The following is a 17941-nucleotide window of genomic DNA, read 5'->3' on the forward strand; positions in this document are numbered from 1 at the left end:
CGAGTTCTGTGTGAACTGCCTGGTGTGTGCTGCGAACAACCCTGACCCCCAGAAAAGGAAGGTGTCCCTAGGACATGTCAGGCGGGTAGGGGGACCATGGCAGTTAATCCAAATTGACGACATCGGGCCCCTACCCACCGCCCAGGGAGGCTACAAATACTGCCTAGTCCTGGCGGACGTGTTCTCAAAATGGGTTGAAGCCTTCCCCTGCCAAACTGCCACCGCACTAGGGACAGCTAAGATTCTAGTGAGGGAAGTGTTCTCCCGGTGCGGACTCCCACAGTATGTGGAGTCGGACGAGGGGAGATATTTCACCGGGCAGGTAATGCAGGCAACCCTTAAGGTGCTCGGCATTGATGGGAAATGGCACGTTGCCCAAAATCCACAGTCAACGGGTATTGTGGAGTGTTTAAAACGGACCATTAAAGAAAGGCTGCGGAAGGAGACGGGAGACTCACCCCAAAAGTGGGTAGAGGTCTTACCGTAAGTCCTAATGGGGATCCGAGCTAGCCAGTCAAAGAGCACGGGGTATTCCCAATGCGAGCTCATGACTGGCCGGATCATGCGGACCCCCACCCATGTTCTGGACCCGGTGCTCACAGAAGGTCAGCTCAGAGAGGTGAACTGGGACCGGTTTGTCAGGAACCTGTTTGAACACTTCAAACAGATTCACTGGCAGGCTGCTAGTAACATGGGCAGACAGCATCAGAGTAACCGATTGCTGCTAGAGCCCAGCAAACACCACGAATGGCAGATAGGAGGCCAGGTCATGGTGAGGAACCATGCTCGGGTCGGGGTTTGTGAAGCCTTATATATGGGGCCATACAGCATTGTCAACAAGGCAAGCACGATGGTCGATGCCAGAAAGCTGCCCCGCTGTACTAAGTTGTTCCACATCAACCAGTGCAAGCTGTACAACCCAGGGTCAGCCAAGCACAGAGGGTAGCCGGGAGGGGTGAACCGTCCTCAGGACAGGGACCCTTCATTGGCCGCCCCCGACGGTGGAGAGCCCACAGGGAATGTGGCAGGCTGAGAAACCGTGCCTATAGGGACGGTGAATTGCAGTACTGCAGGGGCTATCTCACCCATCGTTTGGGATTCGGACGCACCCCCAGTAACCCAAGCCCTGAGAAGGACCCTCCGTACACCACGGCCAAAGATACCGTGGTCACCGGCATCTGAGCCTCAGCGATTCTACCCTAGGAGAAGGGCAGCCCGACAGGAAAGGCCGAAGTTCAGAAGTTCAGAGGCCACTCAGAGTAGGGACCCACAGCCAGCCGCCTCCAGCGGTGAGGGTCTCACAGAAGCAGTAGCAACGAGCGGCCCCAGAGACAAGGCCCTCCAGCTCACCGGCTGCGGGAAAACCCAAGCATCCAGGCGGCTATCAGGCCGCACAAGGCATAGGCCTGACAGGGATTAACCAGGCCACCCGGAGACAAGTGGCGACTGCACATAGCTCTAATTTTTAATCTAAGCAGCTGACTGCACCTTACATTTTAAGGTTTAGTTTAGAATTGAGGGAAATGTTGCAGTAATGTTTAGGTGATTGATTTGAGTTTGTCTTGTGTGTCAGCCAGCCTGAGAGCAGTTCTCAAGTGCAGGATCCAGACATTGCCGGGTGATGGACAAACCTCAGGAGACCAATTGATGTTTTATCATTTTAATCTATGTTCTTCCTTCTGTAATGTGGTTGTACGTTGCCTACATGCTGGTGAATATAATGTAATTGAAATGAAATGCAACTGTGCTGAAATGCAATTGTAGTGATTGAACCCCCTCCAAGCTGGGAGGGTGTAAACATAAAAAGTTTGTACCTGTAAAGGGAAAAGTGTATATCTGTGGTGATGTTGCATAAGTGTAATGCATATTTTGGGTATTAGTTTAGTTAATTTATGGGGAAGGTCTCTCTTCGGAGCCAGGAACTTTGCTCACCTGTAAGATGATACCATAAATGACATGGTATCACAGGGGGGAATGTAGAATTTACCAATATCTCGCAAAGATTCCTGGTACCTTTCCCCTGCAGAGGAGACGAATCCCTTTCTGGGCTTTTAAAATGAGTTTAAAGGGGCAGACGACACCTGCAGGATATAAAAGGGGGTGCATTCATAGAGACCGCCGCCCCCCCCCCCCCCAGTGTTTGGACTCATAGGAAAGGGAATTCAAAATGGACCTAAATTATAGATCCCCTAAACATCTATGGGAAGGAGCAGATCAATTTTAAGATTCTACAACATTTTGGCTGCGAAAAAGAGTTACCGAGTACAGAAGGTGGGGCTAACCTCTGTGAAGCAAATTCGTGTATTAAGGATCCCAGACTGTCTGGGGGGAACTATTCACCCCATAAGAGATAATCAAATTACCCAATCAAGCACAATGGAAATCATGGTCAGGAAACTGGACAATCCTAAAACAATGCAAAACCAGTGATAGCACATTCTCTCACCCTAATCGAGTTACTGCTGACAAAGGAGACATTTGAAAATCAATGGACAGAACAGTTTAAACAGAGCCCAAGAGATTTGATGGGAGATAACGGAGCCTTTTTTTTGGGATATATCTATCCCCCAGTTTTACAAGGAAAGACTAATAGAACACAGACTGGAACTCGCACTGACTCGAACAAGGACACAGACTGGAAGACAGACACAGACACAAGCAGCCTGCTTCCTCGACAGTGAAGAAATGGAACAGTGAAGGAAACTACCAGAATTCATCAAGAACTGACTGAGCACGAGGCCCACGAAACGGAAGGTTGTCAGCAACCAAATTGACAATCACTCGACAATCTACTTCTGAACTACCCAACGGGGGAGAAATTACCAAAAGGGACTAACTAAAACTATTCCTAACCAAAGAAAGTGGGTACTTACCCCATACATCCAAAACGCAACTTAGCGCATCAACGGACACACCTCAACCGAAGACTTCGCAGTCCGAAGTCCTCTCCTCTGTCCGGGGTATGGCTCGCCGAGAAGGCCAAGTGCAGCGAACCCCGAAACCGCGAATCACCGGCAACTGTCTAAAGGGATTGGTGAGCGTAGCCCCTGAACCCTCAGAGCTATAACTTAGTTAGTTGGGGGAATTGGGAGGTGGGAGGCTGGGATAACTTGTGTAATTCTCCTCTTTACTCCATTTCGAGTTTAAGCTGTATTCTTTTCCCCACAGGCTGTAATTTGACAATTTATTCAATGTGTTGTACCCCTCAGTGTGTATTGGTCTGTGTGTGTTATTAAAGATGTGTCTTTTAATTCTTTTTAAACACAATAAAGCCATACCTGCTTCCTACCATGAAACCGATTGTCTGTCCAAGTCTGTCACAGTCCCTTCATAATTCCAGTGTCGAGAACCAAGGGTCAGGGAGCGATTCGGAACCACTCATATAAGGTCAGAAGGGAAAGCTGACTCCCTGAAAACCACCCCTTACACTGCCGGCCACAACTCCTTCATAACCGATCTTATTCCTCTCACTACTTCTTTACCCATGGATTACTCGTGAGGTTGTGGTGACCTGAAATTTCTAAAATCTTAATTTAAAACTAGAACTCTGAAACATTCTTCAACTCATATCGTGCTATTATATACATCTGTCACCCGTCTCCGACTGGCCAAGTTAATCCCTGTTCTTCTCCTTCCCTTATTCAGCCTCTGGTTTGCCTGTGTGGCCGGCGGTAAGGCGGTCTGTACCGCAGGACCCAGAGTGTTCTGACTGGAGGTGTGCCTGAGTCCCACATTATCGGGGGAATGGCCCCTCTGGGGCAACAACACACTTCCCCTTTAGGTGTGGCTGCTGAGTTCATTTCGTTAACTGAGGGTTCTGCACAGCCGGGGTCTGTAGGCTGGGGACTCTCAGTTCGTGGCTGGTCCACCACGACCTCTCCTGTGAGTCCCTCACCGCCGAAGGCTGCCGGCTGGGGATCCCTGTCCGTAGACTGATCCCTGATCTTGGGTATTCTCTAACGGATGGCCAACCTCCCGGGGCTGATCCACTGAAACTGGGGCACTGGTGACCACGGTGTCTCCGGGAAGCGAGCCGGGACAGCTTTGTTAGGAATCTGTTTGAACATCTTAAACAGATTCACTGGCAGGCTGCTAACAACATGGGCAATGAACTCAGCACTTTAGCTTGAGTGTTCAGGACAGAACGCGCCCCTGAGCATATATGAGGAAAAAGCTCCAGAAAATATTCTCGGACAGGGAGCTTTCGCTTGTGAGGTGAACGTGTTAAGCGCGACACTGCGGAAACATCTCCACATTCAGCACCATGTCAGACAGAAATGTGAAGCGAGCAGGTGGACTGCAGAATCCCACTTTTAAGGAGTTGGTCGTGGTGTCAAACAAAGAGTTTCACTAAATGATTAAAAATAAGAAATGTCAAAGTCGAACATGCATCTCCAGAGGAGACTGCGATCTGAACACAGCACCTTAAACCACTCCGCCACCCTGAGTATTCAATGCTAGATGTGGCCACCTGCAGATTGATTTTGAACTTTTGTGTCCTGACACATGAAAAAAATGAGGGCAGCAGGCCTGACACCGGGGAAACAGTGAGACAGATCTTGGAGCAAGGGTCTGGTTATTGCCAAACAGCAAAGGAAATATTTTCTGGAAGAACAATGTTGAAAATAATTGCAACCCCAACATGATTAGAACACACAACCTTTCAAGTTGGAGTCAGGCATGCTACCATTGCCTGACAAGGTCCACACATGAAGTCTGAGATGTTCGGCGATATGAAGGTTTCACAATACAAGAGGCTTTAAAATCCCCGCCCATTCCCACCAGGTGTCAGAAGCAGCGCTCACCTGCCAGTCACCGTATGTTTTTTTCTTAAACTTTTGTATTGTTTTCACGGGAAAGCATCATTAATTAACCCCTCACCTTCTTTTGCTCAATGAAAGAAATGCTAACTGAGGGAGAGTCGATACTTCAATCATTTGTCCTGTGCTTTGGGGAGTGGGCAGGGAAGTGGACCTGAGTCCATGATTGCATCGGCCATGATCGTATTAAATGTCGGAGCAGGCTCGAGGGGCGTATGGTTGACTACTGCTCCTATTTCTTATCTTCTTATGTTCTTATGCATGTTGACCCATTTTACTCACTGTATTTTAGGAGTCTGGTTCAAAATCTTCATTGCTGATGACACCAGGAATCTGGGGCAACTTTTGTCAAATTTAACAGCACCGGTTATTCCGACCGTGCACAGAAAATAGAATCAGTAGTGAAGATAAAATCCTATGGTGCTCATTTTCAGATTCAATGCAGCAGGATTTCAAATAAAGTAAAAGAATTTTACAGTGAAAAGATTTAGAAGTGTTACTTGTATTTGTGTCTTTAATTAAACTTTGTGGCGTCTGACTCCCGTTCATGCCTCTGCTGAATAAGAAAGGAGGGTTTGACGTTGACCAGACTGCACTGCCCCTGATATTTGTGAGCTCATCCTTTATATTCAGTGGTTTCTCGCCCTTTGATGGGCTGCAGTGTGGCGGATATCACGTTGGCCTCACACGCGAAAGGTCCCCGGAGGATCCGTTTTCTCTCACTCAAAGTTATCTATTTATTGGTTAAATAAAGAGCAATTCAGGATTAAGGGAGACCTTTTGCCAGGAGAATAAATAGCAAATAAAAACAGCAAATTCTGCAAATCTCAGCAAATCAGGCAGCATTTGCCAGGAGGCTCAACTCGCCTCCGATTGTTCCCATTTGGCAAGTTTAAACAAAATGTTTCTGCCTGGGATCGAACCAGGGACCTTTTGCGTGTAAAGCAAACATGATAACCACTACACTACAGAAACCACTGGTACAACAGCCCCAACAGAGTGGAGTTGACCAGTGAGCTCCCTCTGCTGATCGGGAATGAGGAGGCTCACCTGAAACAACTTCTGTCCCACACTGCAAGTTCTCAATCCTTCTCCTCCACTGCCCTTTACAGAAATGTCACGGATCACCCAGCCACCGTGTTCACTTCCACATCCTCACAGTGGGGCCACAGAGGCTCCTACCGTCTCCCCGCGATCAGTGAACTCACCCAGTTTGTAGAATTTAACCCGGAACACGTGCCCGGCAAAGGGCAGGAGAAGCCAGGTGGTCTGTAAGCTCGGTCTATCACAGAAAGTATTGGTATTCATGGTGCTTACAGCAATTATTAATCGTCTCACAGACCTGAATTATTTTTATGCGATGAATTGATCGAGTATCGTTACCACGTCAGTGCGGCAGATCTTAACCCCTCGACCACCAGGGAACAGTTATGATAGATGTTGATATATATATATATATTTATATAAGAACCTGAATATCAACGGCTAGCTACCTTGACCTCATGGCGAACAGCAGTGCATCTAACTTTGAGTGAAGTAAATTGTTCCACAATGAAACCCATTTCATCTTTTGTTCCCTTTTAAACGCTAGAAACTGAGACAGGGGGAATAAATAGAGAAATAAAGCACAGGAATATAGACAAGAGGAAGAGAGAAGGGGAAAGATACTGTCCCCACCCAGAACTAATGCAGAAACCCCTCTGCTTCGCTCGGGGTGGCCACCCGCAGCCTGGATACACTAACGGGAGAACACGAGCGGCAGGTCGGGGCCATAAAAGGAAAGGCGAGCGGCCCTGGGAGCAGCTTGGAGGTCCCGGGAGACTGCTCCAGGGAGCAGCGCGAGCTGGTGCAGGAGGGTGGCGGCAGCGAAGTGTGATGTATCCAGGTCCAGGTCAGTGATTGGAGCGTGGGCAGATACAGCAGGAGCGGCGAGATCGGGACGAAGGAGCGGCGAGTGACTGTGGAGGGATGTGATCGGGGCCCAGGGGAGGCATGAGTTCAGGGCCAGGGGCCCAGGGGCAGCACAGACCAGACCACACTGTGATATGTGTGCACACTGGGTCCGTGCAGCAGAGCTGGTCTCCAGTCGTCTTGTTTAACCCTTGCCACTGGACGAATACTTCGCTCTGTCAAGCCCGTGTGATGGCTGGGGTGCAACGGCCAGCACACGGTAAAAAAATCCACGCACAGGCATCTTCCACCCTTCAACGTACATTTCAGGGCCTGGAATATTGAAACACCTGTGAACTCATCCTATTTTGGCGAGGAAGCAAGTCATCCTCTCTTCGAGGGACTGCCTGTGATGATGATGAACTGGATTTGCTGCAGTCCGCGGGCAGCAGGTGATGAAAGCGGGCGTGAGAGGGTGAGTGACAGGTGGGCACTGCTTCTGATGCTGTCTGACCCACGCTGGGAGTGGCCGGGGATTTTAAAGCCCTTTCATTGCACCAATGCAGGGTAAATGAAACTGTGTTTCAGGAACCTTCATGTTTCCAAACATGGACAATTTGCACTGTAGACCTCGTGGTGCAACGGTAGTGTGTCTGACTCCCGATCAGAAAGCTGTGTATTCAAATCATGTTGGGATCATTGTTCTTCAAAAGTTGCAAACTTCTTTGCTGTTTGGCAATAACCTGACACTTGCTCCAATGTTTGTTTCCCTGGTGTCAGGCACAGATATGCCAGATGCCTTCATTTACTTCATGTCACAAGACACAAAAGTTCAAAATTTAAATGAACTTACAGTCTGGATGGCCGAGCCGTCGAAGGTGCTGCGTTCAGTTTGCAGTCTGCTCTTAAAGCGCGGTTTCAAATCCCTTTTCTTATTTTTAGTCATTAAGCAAAACTCATTTGCTTGGCACCACGACCAGCTCCTTAAAAGTGGGATTCAGCAGTTCACCTGCTCGCTTAACATTTCTGTCTGACCGGGTGCTGAAAGTGGCGATGTTTCCGCAGTGTCGCGGTTAACACGTTCGCCTCACACGCGAAAGCTCACCGGGTGGGAATATTTTCTGGAGCTTTCTCCTCATGCATGCTCAGGGCGAGATTGTTCTCCTGTGAAAGGTCATATGATCAGAAACATGTAAGGATTAGGAGCTGGAGTAGGCCATTCGGCCCCTCGAGCCTGGTCCACCATTCAAGAAGATCCTGGCAGTTCTTCGACATCAAGTTTAAACATCTGGGGCGGAGCCAACAGGCGCCTGGCTGCAATCAGTGACAAAAACGTTTGCTTTAGCAGAAGCACAGCGAGCTCAGTTGATACAGCGTGAGATTTTTAATATCAGATTCTCGGGTTCGAACACCAAGTTTGTTGATTACTTTTTAACGACATTTTATGTTGCTTTCACGGGAATACATCGTTAATTAACCGATGATCTTCTTTTGCACAAATAAAGAAATTCTAACTGAAGGAGATTCCATAATTGGATAATTTATCTCTGCTCTGCAAGTTAACTCTTAAACCATAAACCATTTTACACACTGCTTTCGGGGTCTGGTTCAAAATGTTCATTGCTGGTAACATCAACAGGAGACTGGGGAAACAGTGAGACTGACTTTAGAGCAAGGGTCTGGTTATTGTGAAACACCAAAGAAAATATACATTCTGAAAGAATAACATCGAAAGGAAATGACACCCGACACCCAGAAAGAAGTGTTAAGACAGAAGATGAAATGCTGCATCCCTTTCTGCAAAAAATTCCTTTCACAAACATTTCTCTGACCGAAGCTGCACAAAACAAAAATGTTCGTTTCCAAGTCATTAAACTCCCGAATTTCCGCTTCACCAGAATCTCCTGAATCAGATGCCTCTAGTTTTGCCGACTCAATCCATGTCCCTTTGCAATGTTCTGCTTCCACCCACACTATGAAATGTGCCGCTAACTTATAGAATCATGGAATGGTTACAGCACGGAAGGCCATTCGGCCCGTCGAGCCAGTGCCGACTCTCAGCGAGTCCCACTCCCCCGCTCTTTCCCCATAGCCCTGCAATTGTTTTTCCTTCAGACACTTATCCAGCTCCCGTTTGAAAGATAAGATTGAGTCTGCCTCCACCACCCTTTCAAGCCGTGCATTCCAGATCCGAACCACTTGCTGCTAAATGGTCATCTCCTGTTGCTATGTGTAATGTCTGGGAAACACGAGATCAATTCCTGCCACACTCACAGACTTCCTAAATATAGCACCGTCTTTCTATTCTCATAAAACCAGCTCCTGAAGTGTAGGCCAGCTGTGTAGGTGAAAGCTCTGGTTATGTTCCTAACATCACTTCAATTGCAGTGTTTCCGTAGTGTAGTGGTTGTCACATTTTCTTCACCCGCGAATGATCTTTGGTTCGAAACTGGGCGGAAACATTTTGAAAACCCGTTTAATTAAATATTAGAAAAAATGGATTTATTCCTATTAATGTTTCAATATTAACAAAACACAATGTCCCACAGCCTTGTTAAATTTTCTGATATCTATGTTCAGTTCTGTATACACTCAAACTCGACAGTTCAACTGAATGCTCATAAAAGTATTGGAGTGGGAACTCACTGGATAACAGCACAGCTGGCAATGTTTGCAGAATATATTCGTGACACCAAAGCACACAATGACAAGCTGGAACTGTGCGGCACAGTATCCTCGGGGAAAACAGTTGAAGTCCCTGAGAGGGCTTAAACCACCAACTTTTTGGTTAACACCGAACACCCTAACCCATTGCGCCACAGAGACTGACACAAGTGCATACTGCAAGAAACCCCAAACCAGGGCGTCCGTCAGTTAAAGCTTCAGATTGCTCCGATCAGTTGGAACTTGTCCACTCTCAGTTGCACTTTTCCCAAATAAAGGGTGGGACATTCATTGTGGATGTGTGGAAGCAGTCTGATCCCGCACACTGCAGACACTTCCATGTCACTGCCAACCAGCTCTCCCGCAACCGGTGTGATCTACCTTCCAGCCTTCTGGTGCCTTGTCTGTGACAAAGTATTCTGATTGTCCCGAAGCCTTATTAGGTTTGAATTCCTTTTCAGCTCCTGACTGCGGATATTCCTGTGATTAAACGGGAACTAAATGCTTGCAGGGACAGTTGGATTCACCATTTCGTTGCTTGGTGAAATTTCAAAGATTGAAAGTGACGCACATCAACCCCAAACCTCGTCACCTACTCGCTAACCGCTACACGCTGCTCCCGTGAGATGGAAGCCCAGTTGCTGTTTCAAGCTTTAATGCAGGTACAAGCAGAACTCTATCAAAGAAAGTCCAAGTCCCTGAGGCATCTGATTATTTGCACCAAACTCCTTTGTAAAGAGTTGAGGTTCGTGTGGGGTGATTTGGGCACATCTTTCCCCATACTACAACACTTCAAACATAACTCAACGGCTGTAAAGCGCTTTGGGGCGTCATGAGTTCCTGAAAGGCACTGCAGAAATGCAAGTCTTCCTTTGCAAAATTTCTATGCAATTTCAAAACTCGCCGGCAAAATAATGGACTCGTCCAGGATTGGAACCCAGGACTTCTCACAAATTTCATTTAAATTCGACTCATCTAAAGTCACACCTTTAGATCAATGAACCAACTGCTTGACAATCATAACGGTAATGTATAGCCATTATAAAAGCAAGTTTTTGTGTGTGGCTGCTCTTGATTAGAGAAGCACGTGAGACCGAATCAGTGACTTTGCTTTTTCGACCTGTCTTCTGAAGCGCCGCACGATCCCACTCCGACAGTCAATGAGCTGTTGAGACGTTAGTGTATCCAGGCTCTGGGTGGCCACCCCGAGTGCAGCAGAGGGGTTTCTGCATTAGTTCTGGGTGGGGACAGTATTTCCCCTTCTCTCTTCCTCTTGTCTGTATCCCTGTGCTTTTATTTCTCTATTTATTCCCCCTGTCTCAGTTTCTAGTGTTTAAAAGGGAATAAAAGATGAAATGGGTGTCACTGTGCAACAATTTCTCTCGCTCAAAGTTAGATTCACGACCGTTGTGCCATGAGGTCTAGACAGCTTGCCGTTGACATACAGGTTCATATATAAATATATATTTTTATATTTATACAAATTATCGAAGCTGTTCCCTGGTTGAGTGGTTAAGATCCCGAGCATTAACCCTTTCCATTCTCAATCAGTTCATCGCAGAAACATAATTGAGGTGTGTGAGAGGATTAATGATTGCTGTAATCGCCGTTAATAACCCCACTACTATCTGTTACAGAATGAGCTTGCACACTCTCCTGCTTCTCCTGCCCTTTGCCGGACACATGTCCCGGGTTTAATTTTACAAACTGGGCGAGTTCGCTGACCGCGGGGAGACGGTAGGAGCCTCTGTGGCCCCACTGTGAGGATGTGGAAGTGAACACGTGACATTTCTGTAAAGGGCAGCGGAGGAGAAGGATTGAGAACTTCCAGTGTGGGACAGAAGTTGTTTCAGGTGAGCCAACACATTCCTGATCCTCCTCTCTTCTTAGGTAATCCCGGAGTCGAGGATGACTTGCTTCCACATTAAAAATCAGTGGTGATCAGCACAGAGGGAGCTCACTGGTCAGCTCCCGTTTGTTGAGGTCCATGTGCCAGAGGTTTCCCTAGTGTCGTGGTTATCACGTTTGCTTTACATATGCAAGGTCACCGGTTCGAGGCCGGGCGAGAACATTGTGTTGAAATTTCCTATAGGGGAACAATCGGAGGCGAGTCTTGTCTCCTGGCAAATGCTAACTGACCTGCTGAGATTTCCAGCATTTGCTGTTTTTATTTGCTCTTTATTGTCCTAGCAAAAGGAATCCCTTATTCCTTAATTGCTCTTTATTTCACCAATAAATAGATAACTTTTAGCGAGAGAAAATGGATCCACTGGGGAACTTTGGCGTGTCGGAATAACCGGTGCTGTTAAATTTGACAAAAGTTGCACCAGATTCCTGGTGTCGCCAGCGATGAGGATTTTGAACCAGACTCCTAAATCACAGTGTGTAAAATGGGATATGGTTGAACAGTTAACATGCAAAGCACAGAACAAATGATTGAAGTATCGACTGTCCCTCAGTCAGCATTTCTTTCATTGTACAAAAGAAGATGACGGGTTAATTAATGATGCTTTCCCGTGAAAACAACACAAAAGTTAAACAAAAACATACGGTGACTGGCAGGTGAGCGCTTCTTCTGATACCTGGTGGGAATGGGCAGGGATTTTAAAGCTCCTTGTATTGCGAAATCTTCATATAGACGAACATCTCACACTCCCTGTGTAGACCTTGTGGCGCAACGGTAGCGCGTCTGACTCCAGATCAGAAGGTTGTGTGTTCAAATCACGTCAAGGTCACTGCTCTTTTGGGTAATCCCGGAATTAATATTTTATTTGCTGTTTGGCAAGAACCAGACCCTTGCTCCAAGGTCTGTCTCACTGTTTCCCCGGTGTCAGGCAGAGAAACACCTGTTGCCCTCATTTATTTCTTGTGACAAGACACAAAAGTTCAAAATCAACCTGCAGGTGGCCATATACAGCACTGGATAGTCAGGACAGCCGAGCGGTCTAAGCTGTTGTGTTCAATCTGCTCTGAAAGTGTGGGTTTGAATCCCACTTCTAGCACCTTTTATTTTTAGTCATTGAGCAAAACTCATTTGCTTGGCACAACGATCAGCTCCTAAAAAGTGGGATCCTGCAGTTCACCTGCTCGCTCAGCATCTCCGTCTGACCTGGTGCTGAAGGTGGAGATGTTTCCGCAGTGTGGCCGTTCACACGTTCACCTTACTGTCATGTATCTCACACCACTCTACAGTTCTAAGTCATTTTGAACATCTCTTTCAGCCAGGTGTGGGTACCTTCAAAGGGGCTAAAGTTAAAATCTACATCACACAGGATGCCAGACCGGTCCATCACAAGGCTAGAGCTGTGCCTTATGTGATGAGGGAAAAGATTGAACACGAACTGGACCTGCGGGAAGGCATTATCTCATCCGTGGAATTTAGCGACTGGTCAAGTCCCATCATCCCCGTCATGAAGCCTGATGGATCCGTACAAATCTGTGGGGATTACAAGTCTACCATAAACAGAGTCTCCCTGCAGGACCAATACCCGCTGCCCAGAGCAGAGGACCTATTTGCCACGTTGGCTGGAGGAAAACTTTTTTCGAAACTAGATGATACATCTGCGTATATGACGCAAGAACTGTCCGAAGAGTCTCAGCTACTCACCACCATCAACACACATCGAGGCCTTTTTATGTACAATCGATGCCCATTCGGCATCAGGTCGGCAGCTGCTATATTCCAGCGCAACATGGAGAGTCTGCTCAAGTCCATCCTGGGGACGGTTGTGTTTCAAGATGACATACTCATCACGGGCAGGGACACCGACTCCCATCTCCGCAATTTGCAGGAAGTACTAAGTCGATTGGATCGAGTAGGCCTAAGAGTTAAGAAATCCAAGTGTCTGTTTCTCGCGCCTGAAGTTGAATTTTTGGGCAGAAGGATTGCCGCTGATGGAATCTGCCCAACAGAATCAAAAACCGAAGCAATTCGTCTGGCACCCAGGCCCTGGAATATCTCGGAACTGCCTGCCTTTCTCGGGCTATTCAATTACTTTGGGAACTTTATACAGAACTTGAGCACGCTGCTGGAGCCTCTCCACATGCTACTCAGAAAGGGGTGAGATTGGTTTTGGGTGGACGCCCAAGAACGCGCCTTCAATAAAGAACTCAATCTTCTATGTTCCAACAGTGTTTTAGCCTTTTTTGACCCAGGTACAAAGTTAGTTCTTACATGTGATGCGTCAGCGTACAGGGTCGGGTGCGTTTTACAGCATGTCAATGATGCGGGTAAATTACAACCCATTGCTTATGCCTCCAGGTCACTTTCGCGGGCGGCGTGCGGGTACGATATGGTTGAGAAGGAGGAACTCGCGTGCGTGTACGGTGTCAAAAAGATGCACCAATACCTTTTCGTGGCCAAGTTCGGGTTAGAAACCAACCATAAACCCCTCACGTCCCCGCTACCTGAGTGCAAGGCAATAAACGCCAAAGCCTCGGCACGCATTCAGCGGTGGGCACTCATGCTGGTGTCTTACGACTACACAATAAGGCACAGACCAGGCACAGACAACTGTGCCGATGCACTTAGCAGGCTACCCCTGGCGACCACAGAAGGTTCGGACGAACAGGACTGTGAGATGGTCATGGCAATCAGTGCCTTTGAATCCACAGGTTCGCCCATGATGTCGCACCAAATGAGAGCCTGGACGAAAGATGCATTTTAACTGGTGACTGGGCAGAGAGCCGCGATGCCTGCCCCGAGGAGATCAAACGTTTCCATAGGCGCAGGCATGAACTATCACTACAGGCAGACTGCCTGATGTGGGCAGCCGAGTAGTTATGCCCTTGCGAGGCTGAGAGGCGTTTGTCCGAGAGCTCCACCGCGAGCACCCGGGGATCGTCCTAATGAAGGCCATAGCCAGATCCCACGTCTGGTGGCCTAGCATTGACGCGGACTTGGAGCTCTGCATCCGTCGGTGCACCATTTGTGCCCAACTCAGTAATGCCCCCAGGGAGGCCCACCTAAGCCCCTGTCCCTGGCTCACAAAAACCGTGGTCGCGGGTGCATGTAGACTATGCGGGCCCATTCATGGGCAAAATGTCCTACATCCACCACTGTGGAGAGCCTGAGAACCATGTTTGCAATGCACGGAATTCCTGACATATTGGTCAGTGATAATGGTCCGTGCTTCACTAGCGCAGAATTTCAAGAATTTATAGTTGACCACGGCATAAATCACGTTAAGACGGCACCGTTAAAGCCGGCCTCCAATGGCCAGGCGGAGCAAGCAGTGCAGATCATTAAACAAGGCATGCTCAGAATCCAAGGTCCCACGCTGCAGAGCCGCCTGTCGCGACTGCTGCTGGCATACAGATCTCGTCCACATTCGTTGACTGGGGTTCCCCCCGCGCAACTATTGATGAAATGAACCTTAAAGACCAGGCTCTCGTTAATCCTCCCAGACATGCATGAAATTGTTGAGGCTAAGCGACGGAAGCTAACTGAGTACCATGACCTAAATTTTAGGGGGAGGTGGAATGAGATAGGGGACAAAGTGCTTGTGCTAAACTATGGCAGAGGTCCCAAATGACGTACAGGGACAGTAACAGGCAAGGAAGGAAACAGGCTACTGGTTTTACAAATGGACAATCGCCAAACCTGCCGGAGGCATGTAGACCAAGTAAAAAGTAGATTCACCAACAATACTGCAGGACGAGAGGCAGACTACAGTATGGAACTCACACCACACCTGGTGGACAGACAGAGGGAACAACCTGTGGAAAGGGCAGTCTCAACAGACAGCCCAGGCGAGATACCAGCAATCACACTGAAAGAAAAACAGGCACCAAGGCAAACAACTGAACCACAACTAAGACGCTCCACGCGAGAGCGTAGACCACCTGAGAGTCTGAATCTATAAAGACAATAAGACCTTGGGGGAGTTTGATGTCATGTATCTCACACTACTGTATATAACTGTATCTTACCATGCTATACATGACTGTAACTAGATATGACCTGTAACCACAAGCATACGTTACCACCAGAGGTGCACTTGTTGGAGACACTGCATACCTGTTCCACACAGGTATATAAAGGCAGGTCTCAGGCAAGTGTGGCACTTGAGAGCTGTGAAATAAAGGTGCAGGTCCAGAGTGACCTTGACTTCAGCATGTGCCTCGTCTGAGTCTGTACTGCAGGGTCAGGACTTTACACTTACAAGCGAAAGCTCACCGGGTGGGAATATTTTCTGGAGCTGTCTCCTCATGCATGCTCAGGGGCGAGTTTGTTCTCCTGTGAAAGGTTATAAGATCATAAACATGTCAGGATTCGGAGCCGAAGTAGGCCTTTCGGCCCCTCGAGCCTGGTCCGCCATTCAAGAGGATCCTGTCAGTTCCTCGACAGCAAGTTTAAACATCAGGGGCGGAGCCAACAGGCGCCTGGCTGCAATCAGCGACAAAAAGGTGCATTTGACAGAAGCCCGGCTCGGTCAATCGGTCGAGCATGAGAATCTTAATCTTGGATTCAGGGGTGTGAGCCCCACGTTAATTGTTAAAACATGTCCCATTTTACACACTGTGCTTTAGGGAACTGATTCAAAATGTTCATTGCTGGTAACATCAACAGGCGACTGGGGAAATAGTGCAACTGACTTTAGACCAAGGGTCTGGTTATTGTGAAACAGCAAAGGAAATATCAATTCTGGAAGAATGACATCGAAAAGAAATGTGACCCCGACACCCAGAAAGAAGTGTTAAGGCAGAAGATTAAATGCTGCATTCCTCTGTGCAAAATATTCCTTTCACAAACATTTCTCTGACCAAAACTGCACAAAACAAAAATGTTCCTTTCAAATTCATTAAACTCCCGAATTTCCGCTTCACCGGAATCTCCTGAATCAGATGCTTCTTGTTTTGCCGACTCAATCCATGTCCCTTTGCAATGTTCTGCTTCCACCCACACTATGAAATGTGCCACTAACTTATAGAATCATGGAATGGTTACAGCACGGAAGGCCATTCGGCCCGTCGAGCCCGTGCCGACTCTCAGCGAGTCCCACTCCCCCGCTCTTTCCCCTGAGGCCTGCAATTGTTTTTCCTTCAGACACTTATCCAACTCCTGTTTGAAAGATAAGATTGAGTCTGCCTCCAGTACATTCCAGATCCTAACCACTCGCTGCTAAATAGCCAGCTCCTGTTCCTATGTGTAAAGTCTGGGAAACACTGGATCAATTCCTACCACACTCACAGCCTTCCTAAATATCACACCGTCTTTCTATTCTCGTAACACAAGCTCCTGAATTATAGTCCAGCTGTGTAGGTTACAGCTCTGGTTATGTTCCTAACATTACTTCAAATGCAGTGTTTCCGTAGTGTAGTGGTTGTCACATTTGCCGAACACGCGAAAAGTTCCTGGTTCAAAATTGGGTGGAAACATTTTGAAAACTTGCTCAATTAAATATTGGAAAAAATGGATTGATTCATATTCGTGGTTCAATATTAACAAAACACAATGTCTCACAACCTTGTAAAATTTTCTGATATCACTGTACAGTTCTGTATACACTCAAACTCGACACTTGAACTGAATGCTCATAAAAGTATTGGAGTGGGAACTCACTGGATAACAGCACAGCTGGTAATGTTTGCGGAATATGTTTGTGCAGTCAAAACGCGCAATGACAAACTGGAACCGTGCAGCACCGAATCCTCAGGGAAAACACAGTTAAAAACTTCGCTTCTGGGTGGGCTTGAACCACCAACTTTTAGGTTAATAGCCCAACGCGCTAAACCATTGCGTCACAGAGACTGACGCAACTGCACACTGCACGACATCCAAAACCAGGGTGTCAGTCAGTTAAACCTTCAGATTGTTCCTACCGGGATGGAACTTGTCCACTCTCAGTTGTACTTTTCCCAAATAAAGGGTGGACATTCAGTGTGGATGTATGGAAGCAGTCTGGTCCCGCACACTGCAGACACTTCCATGTCACTGCCAACCAGCTCTCCCACAACCAGTGTGATCGACCTTCCAGCCTTCCGGTGCCTTGTCTGTGACGAAGTATTCTGATTGTCCCGAAGACGGTATTACGTTTTAATTCCTTTTCTGCTCCCGACTGCAGATATTCCTGTGAATAAACGCGAAGAAAGTGCTTACAGGGTCAGTTCGATTGACCGTTTCTTTGCTTGGTGAAATTTCAAAGATTGAAAGCGACGCACATCAACCCCAGAAAATGCTGGAAACACTCAGCAGGTCGGGCAGTATCTGTGGAGGTGGGGAAGTGGGAATAATCGATGGGTTTGTTTGCGGCTTTGATCTGCTGCTGGGAAGTGAGGCAGCGCTGCAGGATGCTTTTTTTCGAGGTGTAAGCAGAGAGTTCCGTCGTGTAACGGTTATCACGTTCGCCACACATGTGAAATATCCTCGATTTGAGCACGGACAGAAACATTGTTTTGGAGAATATTTTTCTGTGGAATACATTTTTTAAAAGTAGCCCCAGGTTCCTTGTATCATGATCGATGGGCATTTTAACTCACTCTCCTAAAATACAGTGTGTGTAAAATCAGATAGGGGATAAAACTTCATCAATGATTAAAGTTCCTTAACTCATTAATGTTCAGTT

At 47.4% G+C, this 17941-nt stretch overlaps 2 non-coding genes across 2 annotated transcripts; one reads left to right on the forward strand and one right to left on the reverse strand.

Annotated features, from left to right (window-relative positions):
• Positions 1 to 5722: 5722 nt before the first annotated feature.
• On the reverse strand, positions 5723 to 5795 carry trnav-uac (transfer RNA valine (anticodon UAC)). The gene has a single exon. It is a non-coding gene; the product is annotated as a tRNA-Val (tRNA).
• Positions 5796 to 12037: 6242 nt separating this feature from the next.
• On the forward strand, positions 12038 to 12109 carry trnaw-cca (transfer RNA tryptophan (anticodon CCA)). The gene has a single exon. It is a non-coding gene; the product is annotated as a tRNA-Trp (tRNA).
• The last annotated feature ends 5832 nt before the right edge of the window (positions 12110 to 17941 follow it).

The sequence above is a fragment of the Pristiophorus japonicus genome, unplaced genomic scaffold (assembly GCF_044704955.1).
Source record: "Pristiophorus japonicus isolate sPriJap1 unplaced genomic scaffold, sPriJap1.hap1 HAP1_SCAFFOLD_112, whole genome shotgun sequence".
Taxonomy (NCBI): domain Eukaryota; kingdom Metazoa; phylum Chordata; class Chondrichthyes; family Pristiophoridae; genus Pristiophorus; species Pristiophorus japonicus.